The following is a 13,378-nucleotide window of genomic DNA, read 5'->3' as shown; positions in this document are numbered from 1 at the left end:
AGATATTCTCTCCAGCTCCCAGGCAGATGGCATTCACAAAGGCTGGAAACACTGGGAGAAAGGACTGGCACAAAAGGAACAAGAACAGTGCTGGGGCACGTTGTCTTCAGCTTCATGGGGAGTTAAAGAGAATTTATAGGACAGAGAGCTCCCAAAGCCCTGCAGTGATCAAATGGGGGTGCAGGTGCAGGTCATCCTGCAAAGCACTCCATGGGCAAGGTGTGCCTGCAAACAGAACTCCTGGCAAGGCCTCAGGGGACAAGACTAAACCTCTCAGTGGCTGTGGCCTATTACATAACAGAATATATGAGAATCCATCTCCACCAATGTCCAAGCACTTGCATTTTTCTTAATGCCAGAAAACTAAGGAAACCAAGGAAATGATAGGATTCAGCTCTAGTTTCAAGGAAATCTTCTCAAGTAATGCATTTTAGCAAGGCATACAATTAAAAAAAGCCCTATGTAAAGCTGACAAAAAGAACAAGAACACATCCCTTCCGTTTCTCATCCCTCTATTTATTTATTTCCTGGCAGATGCAGAGAAGTGCTGAACCAGCAGCTCTCTTGGCTGGTGGAAGTCGCCAGCTGGAAACTCGGGGAACAAAGAGCAGTGCAGGTGGAGCCTTGTGGGAAGAGATGGGGGAGCAGAGAGGGGCACAAAAACAGCAACACAGAGCAGATAGGGAGACACTCGCCTGTCCCTTTGCTCTTCTCCACTCACTACTACACTGGGGTTTAAAATGCTATTTTACAGTAATTTTTAACCTCATGCCCTCAACACTCTTTAGAATCATAGAATCATTTAGGTGAGAAAAGACCCTAATTGAGTCCAGCTGTTAATCCAGCACTGCTCCAGAGACAGTGACTTGACTTCCCTGGGCAGCCAGCATCGGTCAAGGAGTTGTCTTTGAGCAGCAGAACCAATAAACCCCAACTTTCTCTAGACCCTTGTCTTGAGGTGACATCCCTATAGGGACTGGGCTCATTTCCTTTTGCAACGTTCCTCTCAGCAGCAAAATTAATAGGCTTTTCTTTCACCAGATGACTTAAGTCTTCCATATAACTCTTAGGTACTCTTCAAAGTCTCTCAATTTTGTTGAATTTTGTTGAAATATTAACAAATAATTAACAAATAGTTAACAAATTCAGAAGTTATTACAGGGCTGAATTAATAGCATCATTGCACAAGCCTCACCTCTTTCGAAAATCAGACCAAAGAAACCTCAGCCCAGGACATAGGAAATTGACAAATTTTAGATTACAGTAAGAAAGGTGAAGTAGAATAAGTAGTAATACCATTTTTTTTTCTGAAAGCACACAGCTATGTAGGAAATGGCAAAACCTTTCAGGAATATAGGTTTGTGGTTAGTCATATAGTGATAACAAACAGACCATTAGTTGATAGGTCATTGCTAGCAGGAGATAAAATTTTGAATTGAATAAAGAACAGGGTGACATGTTAAGCCAGCCCCTAATGTGAAACCAGATGAGGGATGCCTTTCCTGCAGTATACATTACACATTCAGAAACTCAAAGGTGTCTTCAGCCATTTGAACATTCAGTGGTTAATGAGACTGATGAGTGTTCACATAAGGATATAAATAGCCTTCATATTCTCCTCGCAACCTTGGTAATAAATGAGCCACTGCTGCTACAGAGGGGTAAACTGAATATTCTATTGCAAACAAGTACTTCTAGCACTGTGCTTGCAGCCATTCTAGGTAGACCACAAGAAAAGGGGAACTGAACAGAGGGCAAGACTATCATTAAAAGCATTGACAGACGATTCTAACAGAATAGAAACATCAGCAGCAGATCAAAAGAAACATTTTTTATTACATAGTACTAAAAGCCATTTGAAGTTTAATATTTCTTAGGTGTTAAGTTTGGGAAGTGGTCTACTATGGCAATGTGTATTACCTTATGATTCAAACACACCTTTTTTATTGGAACTACACAACTCCATTATGCTCTTTCACTATAAAACTATAGCCCTGGCCACCTTAGAGCAATGGTGAAATGCTTTTGAAATAGGTTAATATTCTTCTACAAAGGAAAATTTCTGTACAATGTTTCTTGCAAGACATGTTGTCTTGAAAGTGTAATCAGGAAGCACAGCAGAATTTCAGGTATTTAAAGTTGGCCCAAATAATTTCACTGCTCCAAATGAAGTCTTTATCTGTAGAGTCCCATATGACCCAAGCCACTCAATGAGACAGTGCTGGGAAAACTGCAGAAATGCTTTTCTGGGCCAATGCCAATTTGACCATAGGATGATCCTGCAACTCTCAATTTAGGGCCCTAAATATTACCAGAATTCTCCATATGGATGGGAATCAAGAACACATAAAACTAGATAGTACTACTCATCCACTTTCTTAAATGTATTTCACATCTACAGCTCCTGACACATCACTCCTCCTTCTTTTCATTAAAATGTGAAACACCTATGTTTTGAAACTTAACTTGGCCAACTTACTAGAAGGACTATAAAAGTACTACAGTGCTCAACTATTAATTAGATGGTTACTAATATTTGCACTTACATATTGCCAAATAATTTAAAGTATAAAATTTAAACTATATAGTAGGGGTAAAAGAAAAAAAAATAAGAAAAAATATTCACAAATCTCTTTTACTTTTGCCCTTCTGAAAGTTTCCCTCACTTAAGGTCCATCCTTCAGTACCTGAACAGAAGACCTTCCTTCCATTTCCAGAGTAATCTCTTTTGTTGCATGATTTAAATTCAGTAGTTATACTGAATACAGAGTGCCTTGCTAGACTTAACTAAAGCTTTACCTCTTGCACACTTCCCCTGCAATCAAATATATGCATAGTAAGTAATGCAATCTAAAAACAGCTAATGAGTATTTCCTATGGAAAAATACTCCTTTGGAGAATATACTCCTCAAGGACAGTCCTGATTTAGACTAGATCAAATAAAAGATGTAATTACTATAATACAGCTGTGGGTGGAGGAGGGGGAGGAGAGGGAGAAAGAAAATAAGGGACTGATAACTTGATGTAAATAACACTAAGAATTATTTTCCTGCTGACATCAGTACTGCCCAATGCTGCTCTTTCTTTTTCTGGCACATTTGCTCTGGCCAGTGAACCTGGGACCTGTCAGGCTGTGAGGTAGCAGGTGCTGTAACATCATCAACCCCAGGCTCTCCATCCTGGTTCCTTCCTCTCACAACACTCACAATATGTTTTGACAGACATGATTTCACAGCTGTATTATTTTAGAGGTATACTGTATTTCCAGAATGACAATAAAGTGCTGTTTTTAAAAAGAAGTCCATGAACGAGGGTAGCAGTAGGGTACAATACAATTGCAAAAACCCCAAGCATACTATTTGTTACAGGGGTACATCTCCATCATACATCAGGCACAGAAAACAGAAAGCTGAGGCTCTCCTCATTCCTAACCCTGGCAGCACCTCGTGAAAAACTCAACCTAAAAACTGGCTAAGATTTTGGCTCCAAAACTGGGGTCTTTTGGGGGAATTTTGAGGGGTTATTTGTTTTGGGTTTGGTCCTTCTCTTGCTGTTGCCAGGCTTTCCAAGAGATTACCCACAGACTCTGTAGGAAGCTTCAGATCTCAGCAGAGTTTTAAACCTTGTGTTATCTCTCTTTAAAGGTTACTGGGTTCTAGCCTGTTTCATCTTCCTTCTGCAGCAGATATTTATATTTATAACCTGCTCATCACTGTGATACTTAAAGCAGCTAATAAAAACCGGAAACAAGCAGCTTCCTGGACCCTGCCTTTTATTACTAAACAACAGAGAGCAGCTGTTAACAAAATAATTGGGTTTTATTTATTTTTGCCTTCTGATCTCCTCCCAAACCAGAGAAGACCCAACAAACACTGGCCACCAGGATGACTCCTTCAGGCTCCTTCAATCTCTTTCACATCCACTGCTTGCAATGACATTCAGTGCTGTCCTGCTTCTACTCATCTCCCTCAGCCTCAGATAAGGTCTTTGTTTATACATTCTTAAAAGGGAAAACTTGTTTCAGCCTATCTATTCTTTATGCTTCCAACCAGCACCATAAGGGATCTCCTGCCAATACCAGAAGCACAAAAAGCTGCTGGGATGCATGAACTTCACAGGTACCAAACCCAGAAAGGAACCCAGCCAGTAACCCAGACATAGCCCACCATGACCTGCAGAAATATACTGCCTACTTTGGAATAGGCTTGTTTCTCCTTCTCATGCTTCTTAAAAAGGGTATTACTGTATATAAGGTCCAAAGGAAAATTTGTTTCCATTAATACTTAAGTCAGAGTTTACAGAAGAGTCCGAACGCAGTTTCTCCTATTAGTTACGTCCAAGCTAAATAGGAGAACACTTCTAGCAGCTACAATTATCTAGGTCTTCTACAACCTTCAGCAAGAATAGAGAAAAAGCTCATTCTTCAGAGGTTTAAACATTTGTTTCTTGCTTATCAGAATGAGTAATGGACAATGCTGCATGGCAGATCTGACAGCTGGTGTCTCCCTCATCCTGAAAGCAGTGGCAGAAAGCATTTAAAGTTGCAAAAACCACTGGAGTTAATATCCAGGAAGTAGCAAACACCACATGAAAAAGGTGAGAAATCCTCACCAGCTAGATGGTAGCCACCAGATTCAGTCATCTTGAACCAGATTAAATGAAAATACTGCAACATCTTGCATCTTTTCCTGGGGAAAAAAAAAAAAAACAAACAAAAACAAACAAACCAAACCAATTCCAATGAACCGGTTTCCAATAAATCTTTCAAATTTCTACTAGGAAATGAAATGGGTTCTTTCCAGGTCACCTTAACACAAAGGTACCATAGAGTCCCATGGAAGCTGTTGTTTTGATGTTTCACACCTTTGTGGTTCCTCAGCAGCTGACATCTCTGAGGCACCACAGTCTCCCCTCTGAACATGCTGCCTGGCCACCACCACTTCTATCTGTAAGGGCAGAATAAGTGTAAGGAACAGAAAGGAACTAGAGGTGATGCACATGAACAACTTCTTTCCCAAAATTCATGTGTTTAAGGTGTCGCAATGCTTCAACACCCAAGCAGTTCAAAACAAAGTGTTTTGATTTAATTGAACAAATTACAAGATTTTAAACATTTCCAAAGCAACTTCTCTTGCAGACATCATTAAATTTTCCCTAGAAGACAGGAAGAAATTCTGGCATTTCCCATAAAAATGCAATTCTGGGTTTTGTTCTGCTTTCAGACAAAATAAGACTTAACTAATACAGAAGTAAACAGAAATTCTGTGACACACGATGCCTTTTTGCCACAAACAAATCTCTTCCAGCCGTATCTCCCACTCCATCTTTTTTTTTGTTTTTTCAAATGAGCTTCTTTCTTCCATAGTTACTGTTATGTGATTTTTTGGACTGGCTGCCCCAATAAAATCTTGATGCTTCCTGTACCCCTCTTGTTTTATCATATTTGGCATGTTTCCTGAGTTCACTTCCCTACTGCTTACAACTACAGCAGGTCCTTTTAAAGGCAATGCAGCAAACACACAAAACATTACCTTCTACAGTTGTGCAATGATCTTAATCAATAATATTTATTAAAACCCTTCTTTAGTTGACAGTTATGGACTACTTTTATAAGACTGAAGAGTTGTCACAAGTTTTCTTAAGTGAAGGTGTACCCTTGTTGCTAATTCCATTGCACATGGTATCTGCTGAAGACACTTCCTGCCCTTCCTTGATCTTATATCCTATTTACCTCTAGTTGGAATCAACACATCTTTTGGAAGAGCAGGTTAATTTTTTTCTCTTCCACACCACTAAAGAAAACTAAAATTATCACTATTTCACCCAACATGCTTGCACCTTATGTGCAGAAATGCTTCCTTCTGTCAGTGAGAATCTACTTGTTTGTGTCCAAACCAAGGGCTTGTCCTTGATTCAGCAAAAGAGCACAGGATTTCAAAACAGCAACACTAGAGTCAAAGACAACACTGTCTCCAGTGCCTGTGCACAGTATGGCAGCATTTATGGCACATTTTCTACCACAATTTGTATTTGCAATTCTATCTGTACACAGTAAAGAAAAGCAACCTATGGCTATTAAAATACACAGATGTTCTTATAAAAAAAAATAAATACATACAGAATCACACAACTGAGTTTTGGCCTCCCTCCCTTTTTATTCTTATTTTTGGCATTTGGGATCTCAAAGTACTTCACCTTTTACTGCTCCACTGCTGTTACTGTTCACAACAAAATTATTCTGACTCTCTTTGTTAGCCCACAGCAGTCACCCTGTTTTGCAAATGATTAGACACATTGTTTTGTTCCGAATACCATCATCTTGGCTTCCATAGGACATCATTGTATAAATTATGCCAGAAGTAAATAATGCATGAAATGTGAAATGTTGCCTATGCCAAAGCTGATCTAATGTTTCTCGGTGTGGAAAGAGACTTTAAGAAAAAGAAAGGATTTAAAAAAAGGTACATTCATTTGAAAGGCTCACGCCAAAAAAACACTTGAAATTTATAATCATAATGCTACAGACATTTGCTATTGGAAGTAGAATTCAGCTTCATGACTCATATCAGAGTGAGCAAGCAGACACCATGGACCATGTTCAGACAGTTTGAATTCAAGCTCAGCCAAGTGTTTCCCATTAGTTGACACTAAACTTTCAGTGCCACCAAGCCAGTGGGAATTATGAGGGCCAAATCCAGCACTTTATTATGGCTCGGCCCAAAGGAGCATCTGACAGTGAACGAGACCAACCCGTCCTGCATATTCAGACTGGGGGACTACACAGGTGCAGGGCTAAAAATACTAGAACCAATATTTGCAGCTTTTTTGGATGGGGGAAAGACTACAGGGCAGAAAAAAAAATCCTAAAAACATAAAAAGTAAAGCAGAAGAAAACACTGAAGAAGTGCTCTGGTAGTCAAGCTATCAAAAGCTACTCAAGACCCCCCTTTTTTTGCAGTGCTGAACATGGGGCACTGCTGTAGCTCTGCTCAGCAATGTGGGCTCCTTGTGAAGGCCTGCATGGCACAAGAGAGGATTGAACAGGCAGCCACTGTGTAACCTCAGAGTGGTTCTCAGCAGCCTGCTCCAGACCAGAGAGTGCCAGGGTACAGAGGAGCACCTTCAACCCCTCTGCAAATGTTCCACCCAATCTGGAACAACTGGCAGCATCAGGTGTCTGTCCTTCAGTGTTTGCAGGGCAGGTTTATGGGAAAAATAAGCTATTTAAAACATTATTTAAGTCCAAAGAGGTAAGACCCTAATTTCACAATTATCTAGATAAAGACCTGTCTTGTTAGTTGGCCATCATTAAAACAAGACTCTTATGTTTTAAAAAAAATTACTGTAACATTTTTGCTCTTACCACAAAGTAATAATTTTAAATATATTTGAGGAACCACATCACCTAATAAACATCTTAATTTTTATTTTATAATAAGAATTTATTTAATTATTTTATAATTAATTAATTTAATTATTTATTTTATAATAAGAATTTAATTCTTAATTATAATAAGAAATTTGCTCCATTATAATTGTTAATAAGAGACACACCTACTTGTGTGGGTATGTAAGACATATGCAAAGTTAAATTTAGCTGAAAACTGGAATTCGTTAAAAATACAATGTCTTCATCTGCTAAAAAACCAAAAGCTACACATTTCTCATATATACAAAGATTTGGAACTTTATAAACACGTTTTGCCTTTTAAACACTTCGATAAATGAAGTAAATATAATATGCAGTTAATGATTTAGTTGATGATTTTTGGTCACTACCTCCTACTAGGTCACAGAACTAATGAATCTCATCCCACCACAACTTTCCACCTCGTCATCATATCTAAAAAGCAGGAATAAAAAATAAAAATGAAATTTAAAAAAAAATGATAAACAAAAATAAGTTATTCCCTACAGAGTTCTCAGTTTTATGTAGTGTCACCCAATAATGCTGCTGAATACAATGGATACAGAAAATATTCCCTCTGTTTAGGAAGAGGGGATTACTATATGCCCACAATTGATTTTCTACTCCAGCAATCTTTTCTAGTTAATTAACTACTCTAACCACTAACTCAGCTGTTAAACTGTTTGACTGTCTCAAAAGTTAAACTAGCACATATGGCTCATTCATGTTTTATTTTACCATACTGTTGGTATGTTTAGATGTTAATACATCAAAGAATCTTGCTTTACAAATATTATATCAGATGTATTTCTCAAATCATAGTATTTTAAATTTAAATAGGTCATTCATCTTGATTCCTTGCTTAAGAAATGTTTGTTCCATCTTTGTTAATCCATTTTTCAGCTCAGCTAAATTCATATTTTCAGACTTTATACCTCTTTCACAGGGGGTGTGTGAGCCAGATTCAGCCACTGAAGTGAATTGTGTTCAACATCTCCTTTGCAAAACACACTGTGGCAACATCATCAATCTGTGTATAAACATCACAGTACTGACAGCAGAGTGCTGTAGATATACACAAGACTAAAAGAGGTTGTACTCAACTGTTTGGTGAACCCCACTGCACTTATGTAAGTACCATGACAAAACCACTTACTGAAAACATGAAAATGAAAACCATTCTTCATTGTCCCCACTTCCTACTGCAGCAACCTCTCATGAAGAAAGTTAACTCTTTTTCACCCCAGTGGATCTTTTTCCCTCATCCCTTTTGTATTATTTGAAATCACTGGACGGCAAAGCATTATTTTCTTGGCATATTCAATAATTAATTGACACTTGGCTGTTATGAGGGTTAATTACTGAAGGCTGCAGGCCCTGACCAGACTAATTCTGACCATCCCACTGGATGTCTGTGACAAGCAGGTCCAAGAGTCTGTTTTACAGGGTGATTTGAAACACACTTGGAAGGAATGGCTTCTACAAATCATCAACTGTGTATGTCAACACTGAGGCACTCAAAACTACTAATCTTGTAAGCAGAGACTATGAAGTGATAGTTTACATCATAAAAAATAGTTTCAGGATGTATTAAGATCACTATTTTATATTTTTTAATGGAACAGATCAGCAAGATAGCTCCAGGTGAAGTTTTACCCTTTAGTTTGTTACAATTTAGAAATTTTCTCAGTAACACTGTAGCTTTTACATCTGGTTTTTTATTTTCCTACTTACATAAATACAAGTTTGCTTGTGATTCTAGAAAGGCAATGACAACTTAGGAGATTGTGGTCAGAAACACTGACACTGAAATGTCAGTTTCCCTTTCCTCCCCTCACTGCACTGCTTACATGGTGATGTACCACGCTTTTTCCTGACTCAAAGACGTCAGTAGGATGCAACTTCTCTCTAACACCACTTTTTGATGGATCAACTGTTCACTCAGCAAAATCACACAGCCAGCACAAACATAATGCCACGTTCTGTCAACAGCTGCAACAGAGGGAACTTTATTTTTGTAAAGTAACATTGAGTCCAGACTTTCCTCACTCAAACAGCTCGCATTGTAGCTGCCACAGTTCTTTTTCCTTTCTGCCTATTCGAAGCAGACTGTTAGTTCCACCCCAGCTATCATGCAGGTAATAATTTATACTTAAAGAATTAGGAAAAACAAATTTCAGAAAGCCAATCCTTCCAGGCATTTTTCCAAAGAAATATCAACTTAACCATTTTTTTTTAGTCTATTCACACTTCTGCTTTTTGAACATAATACAGTTAAAGTGTAGAGTTGTAGCTATAGAGACAAGGCACAATAAACACAAGTTAACTCACGAAGTCTGTGGAAGAAAAGCACGACCGTTTGTCTGTGTTCCCTATTCACAGTGCTGGAAGGACAGTCCCAGCTAAAAAATGCAGTGCCTGTACAGCTCTAGCATCACACAATTAGTACTTGTCATCCTTGGAGCTCAAAATAACACAGTGTGTTCATTTGCAGAGGAAAAAATGCATTTTCTTAAGAAAATTGGATCTCTGTACTGATAGTGCCAAGCCAACAAATAAGATTAAGGTTTATAAAAGTGAGAATGAAAGATACTGTCAGACAACCAAGTGAGAATTAATCAAATAAGTTGGAAACTAATGAAAAGAAACATGCATTTTAGTGTAAATCTTGAGACCAATTCTGCTCAATTTCTTAAGACAAAATATTCATAGACAATACTAATGTCGACAGCAAAACTAGCACAAGGTACCTCTCCTTTGCTTATCAGAGGGCAGTGACTCTGTAAGGCATTATTTTATCCAAGATGCCTGCAGACATCAGCCCATTGTTAGCTGGCACCCACAACAGACACACTTGGGGTGCCAGACTCAAGCAGCAGAGGCTCTATGTACTTGCTGGTGGCCAGCTTCAAAACAGGGTCACAAATCAACTGCCCCAAACGAGACAGGGCAAACCAGACACCGTCAGCACCTGGCACAGCTGTCAGTGTGGAGTACTGACATCCAGTGCACTCAGGGAGCATAATCCAACAGATCTTCCAAGGAATAGGCCCAAACCCCCAAAGAGTTTGCCCACATGGCCACACAGACCTGCTTTAGTCATCCACTGATGACCAACAGTGGTGCCTCCTGCCTTCCTCCCTCACCTCTGCCTGCTGTTTCCCCTTGTTAGAAGGGTTACTGATACTGATCTATGTAACAAAGCATGCTGCAGGATCACCAATTTTTTGAGGGCCCAATGAGTCCAAAACATTTACTTTTTTAAAATTATTTTTTTTTTACAAATTCAGTTTTTTTCCCTTTGATAGGAGCCTAAAGCATAGAGAACACCATTTTCAACCTCATCAACACATATGCATTCATATAAATCCAGCAGATGCTGTTGAATTTCTTCTAATTCTGACAGCCTGTGTAAGTGCCTGGTGCATGACCAGTCTGCTCCTTCTCCTTCAACATAAATATTGTAAAAAATAAAAACAACCCAGGGCAGACCTTTCAGGCAAATAATTACAAACATTTTGCAGAGTTACTTTAAATGCCCCTGGTAAAAGATCTGTCATAGGCTTTGTTCAAGTCTAAATGCAATCTTAATAGCTCTGTCTTTAACCAAACAATATGCCTAGCCAAAGACTTTCAGTACACTGGGGAGGTATGATTATACAGTCCACAAAAGCCATGCTGTTCTGTCCCTGTCATGCCCTTCTCTGTCCTATGAAGTGTCTGACATTTTTAATTTTAGTGCTAACTGCAACCTTTTTTCCAGAACTGAAATAACTTGCTGAGTTCATTGTTCGATCCTGTCTGTAAGTAAAGCAAAATCAGTACAAGCTCTGCTGAACCCTACTGCCCAGCAGAATTGCTGCTTTTAATGAGCCTGGGTGTAATGAATCTGTGTTCAATCACTTCATTCTTAGCAAGACCCAGCACTCTCGGGTGCACGCCATCTGCTCCGACTGACCCGGCTGCTCTTGGATTTTTTCCATCTATTCCAGCATTTCCTCTTCTGCCACATGCTCTGGCATTCCCTACCTGCTCTCTGTTACCTAGCCTATTTCATCCATGCAACTTCTTGGATTAAGCCAACTAACCTTTAAACCAAACCAGACCCTTGCCTGTTTGCTGTCTGAGAGCACCCACCACTGCTTTTCCCCTAGGAACTGACATCCCAAAGAGCACTACTCCAGCCAGGATGCACCCACTGATTTTTGTCTTAACAGCAAACCCTGCCATTACAGGTAAGGAAGTGGAGAGAGATTTCCTGCGATGCTTGTGAGCATCATCCTGATGAGTTATAAATCTCAATCAAAGAGTATAAGGAAAAACTCCTTCTTTCTCAAAGATTTATCCCACTTATTACACAAGTACAACTGAAGACAACAGCACATGTTTGAGACTGGCACAGCACTAAATGTCAGTTCTGGAAGCATCCTGATCTGTAAAACCACTCCTCAATGAATGCCTTGAGAATAAAAAGCTACAAATTGCACATTGCTTACAAAACCATCCATAACTGTCTCTTGCAATAGCCCATGCAAGGCCAGAGAATTGTGTTAGTACCTTCTGGACTGTGCTGGCTCTGCTTAGTAGAAATCCAGAATTGGTTTCCAAACCAAATCTCCCCATTTCTGACATGAATAAACTCAGCATGACCATTTCTCAGTCGGCCAGTAGGGATGCTGCCTGTATACAAAGCAGTAAAGTGACAGATGGGGACTTTTAAAAGCATTAAAAAACCCCGAAAAATGTTCATACTCAAAAACTATTTCAAAGAAAGCATGTTATCTTAACCCAAATGAGCTGTCTTGGCCTAAAATAGGTGTTCCCTGTACTAGCAGAAAATGTACACCAGGAATCTCTGTGTATTGCTCCCCTAACTGATAGAATGGTAGGATTTTTTAAAGGGAAAATATTAAATTGCATTTTTGGAATATAGTAAGACAAAACATCAGAAAAATATCTCAATTAACATTGCGGGGTTTTCCCTATTAAAATATCCCCATTTGCAATCTGTTCTTTTTAACTCATTCCATTAATTCATTTTTCCTGAAGTCTCAGTAAATGTAAGAATACCTGACAGGGGTGAGTTCTGAGGACAGGCACACCAGCAGTAGAGCAGAATGCCACTGTGATTAGTGCCCTATAAACAAGAGGGGGAGGGAAGGAAGGAAAAAGAAAAACAGACCCAGATCCCACAGGCCTTATTATCTGAATATTCCTGAAGCCAATTACAGGCTTCTTTGCCAGTAATGCTCTCACCACAGCATAAATATACCTGGAAATAATCTAAAATAGTTTAAAAAAAATCCTTGAATGTCAAAACCAAGCAACCAACAAATCCAAAAACAAAACACCCAAAACAAAACCAAAATCAATACCTCACCATTTCCAGGCTTAAATCACACATTAGTACCAAAATGACCCTGAAAACAAACTATGGTAATAAAATAACAATAAATTTCACTTATGTGATCAGGTAAGAAACCACATAGCTAAAATACGAGTTTTTTTCCATACTTCTTTGAAAAATTAAGTGGCTATTTAGATAAGCCTTTTTATTTGAAATTAAATGTCCTGTTCTTCCTCTTTGCAAACAGAGGAAATAGGAAGAACACTCCTGGTGCTGTATCTATGCGAAATCTCTACTTTCACTACTCCCTTCACCTGCAAGACCAAGGTCACACTGTGGCTCGATACAAGGTAGCAATATAGTGCTTGGTAAGATTTTTGTTTAACTGATCTCGTAAAGAGCACAAATAGGAAGAAAAATATCCTTGAAACACCACAATTTTCATTCAGAATCTCCTGCTCAATTCGAATTTCTATAACACATTAAGAGATGAGCTGCCAGCTATCAGGACAGCAGTGGAGCTCAGGACCTTTGGGCAGTGCCTAGGTACATGACCTCCACTTCATCATAACTTTTTCCTGCTTGATCAGTAAAAGCTATTGAAGAACAAAATTCCTGGAAAT

The 13,378-nt window shown here is 38.9% G+C and overlaps 1 protein-coding gene across 1 annotated transcript in view; it reads right to left on the bottom strand.

Annotated features, from left to right (window-relative positions):
* Positions 1 to 13,378, bottom strand: part of REPS2 (RALBP1 associated Eps domain containing 2) — a 96,170-nt gene that overhangs the window by 81,700 nt on the left and 1,092 nt on the right. The window lies entirely within an intron of this gene.

The sequence above is a fragment of the Molothrus aeneus genome, chromosome 2 (assembly GCF_037042795.1).
Source record: "Molothrus aeneus isolate 106 chromosome 2, BPBGC_Maene_1.0, whole genome shotgun sequence".
Taxonomy (NCBI): Eukaryota; Metazoa; Chordata; class Aves; order Passeriformes; family Icteridae; genus Molothrus; species Molothrus aeneus.
The sequence above is the reverse complement of the archived record's forward strand: the minus strand, read 5'-3'. Positions and strand labels throughout refer to the sequence as shown.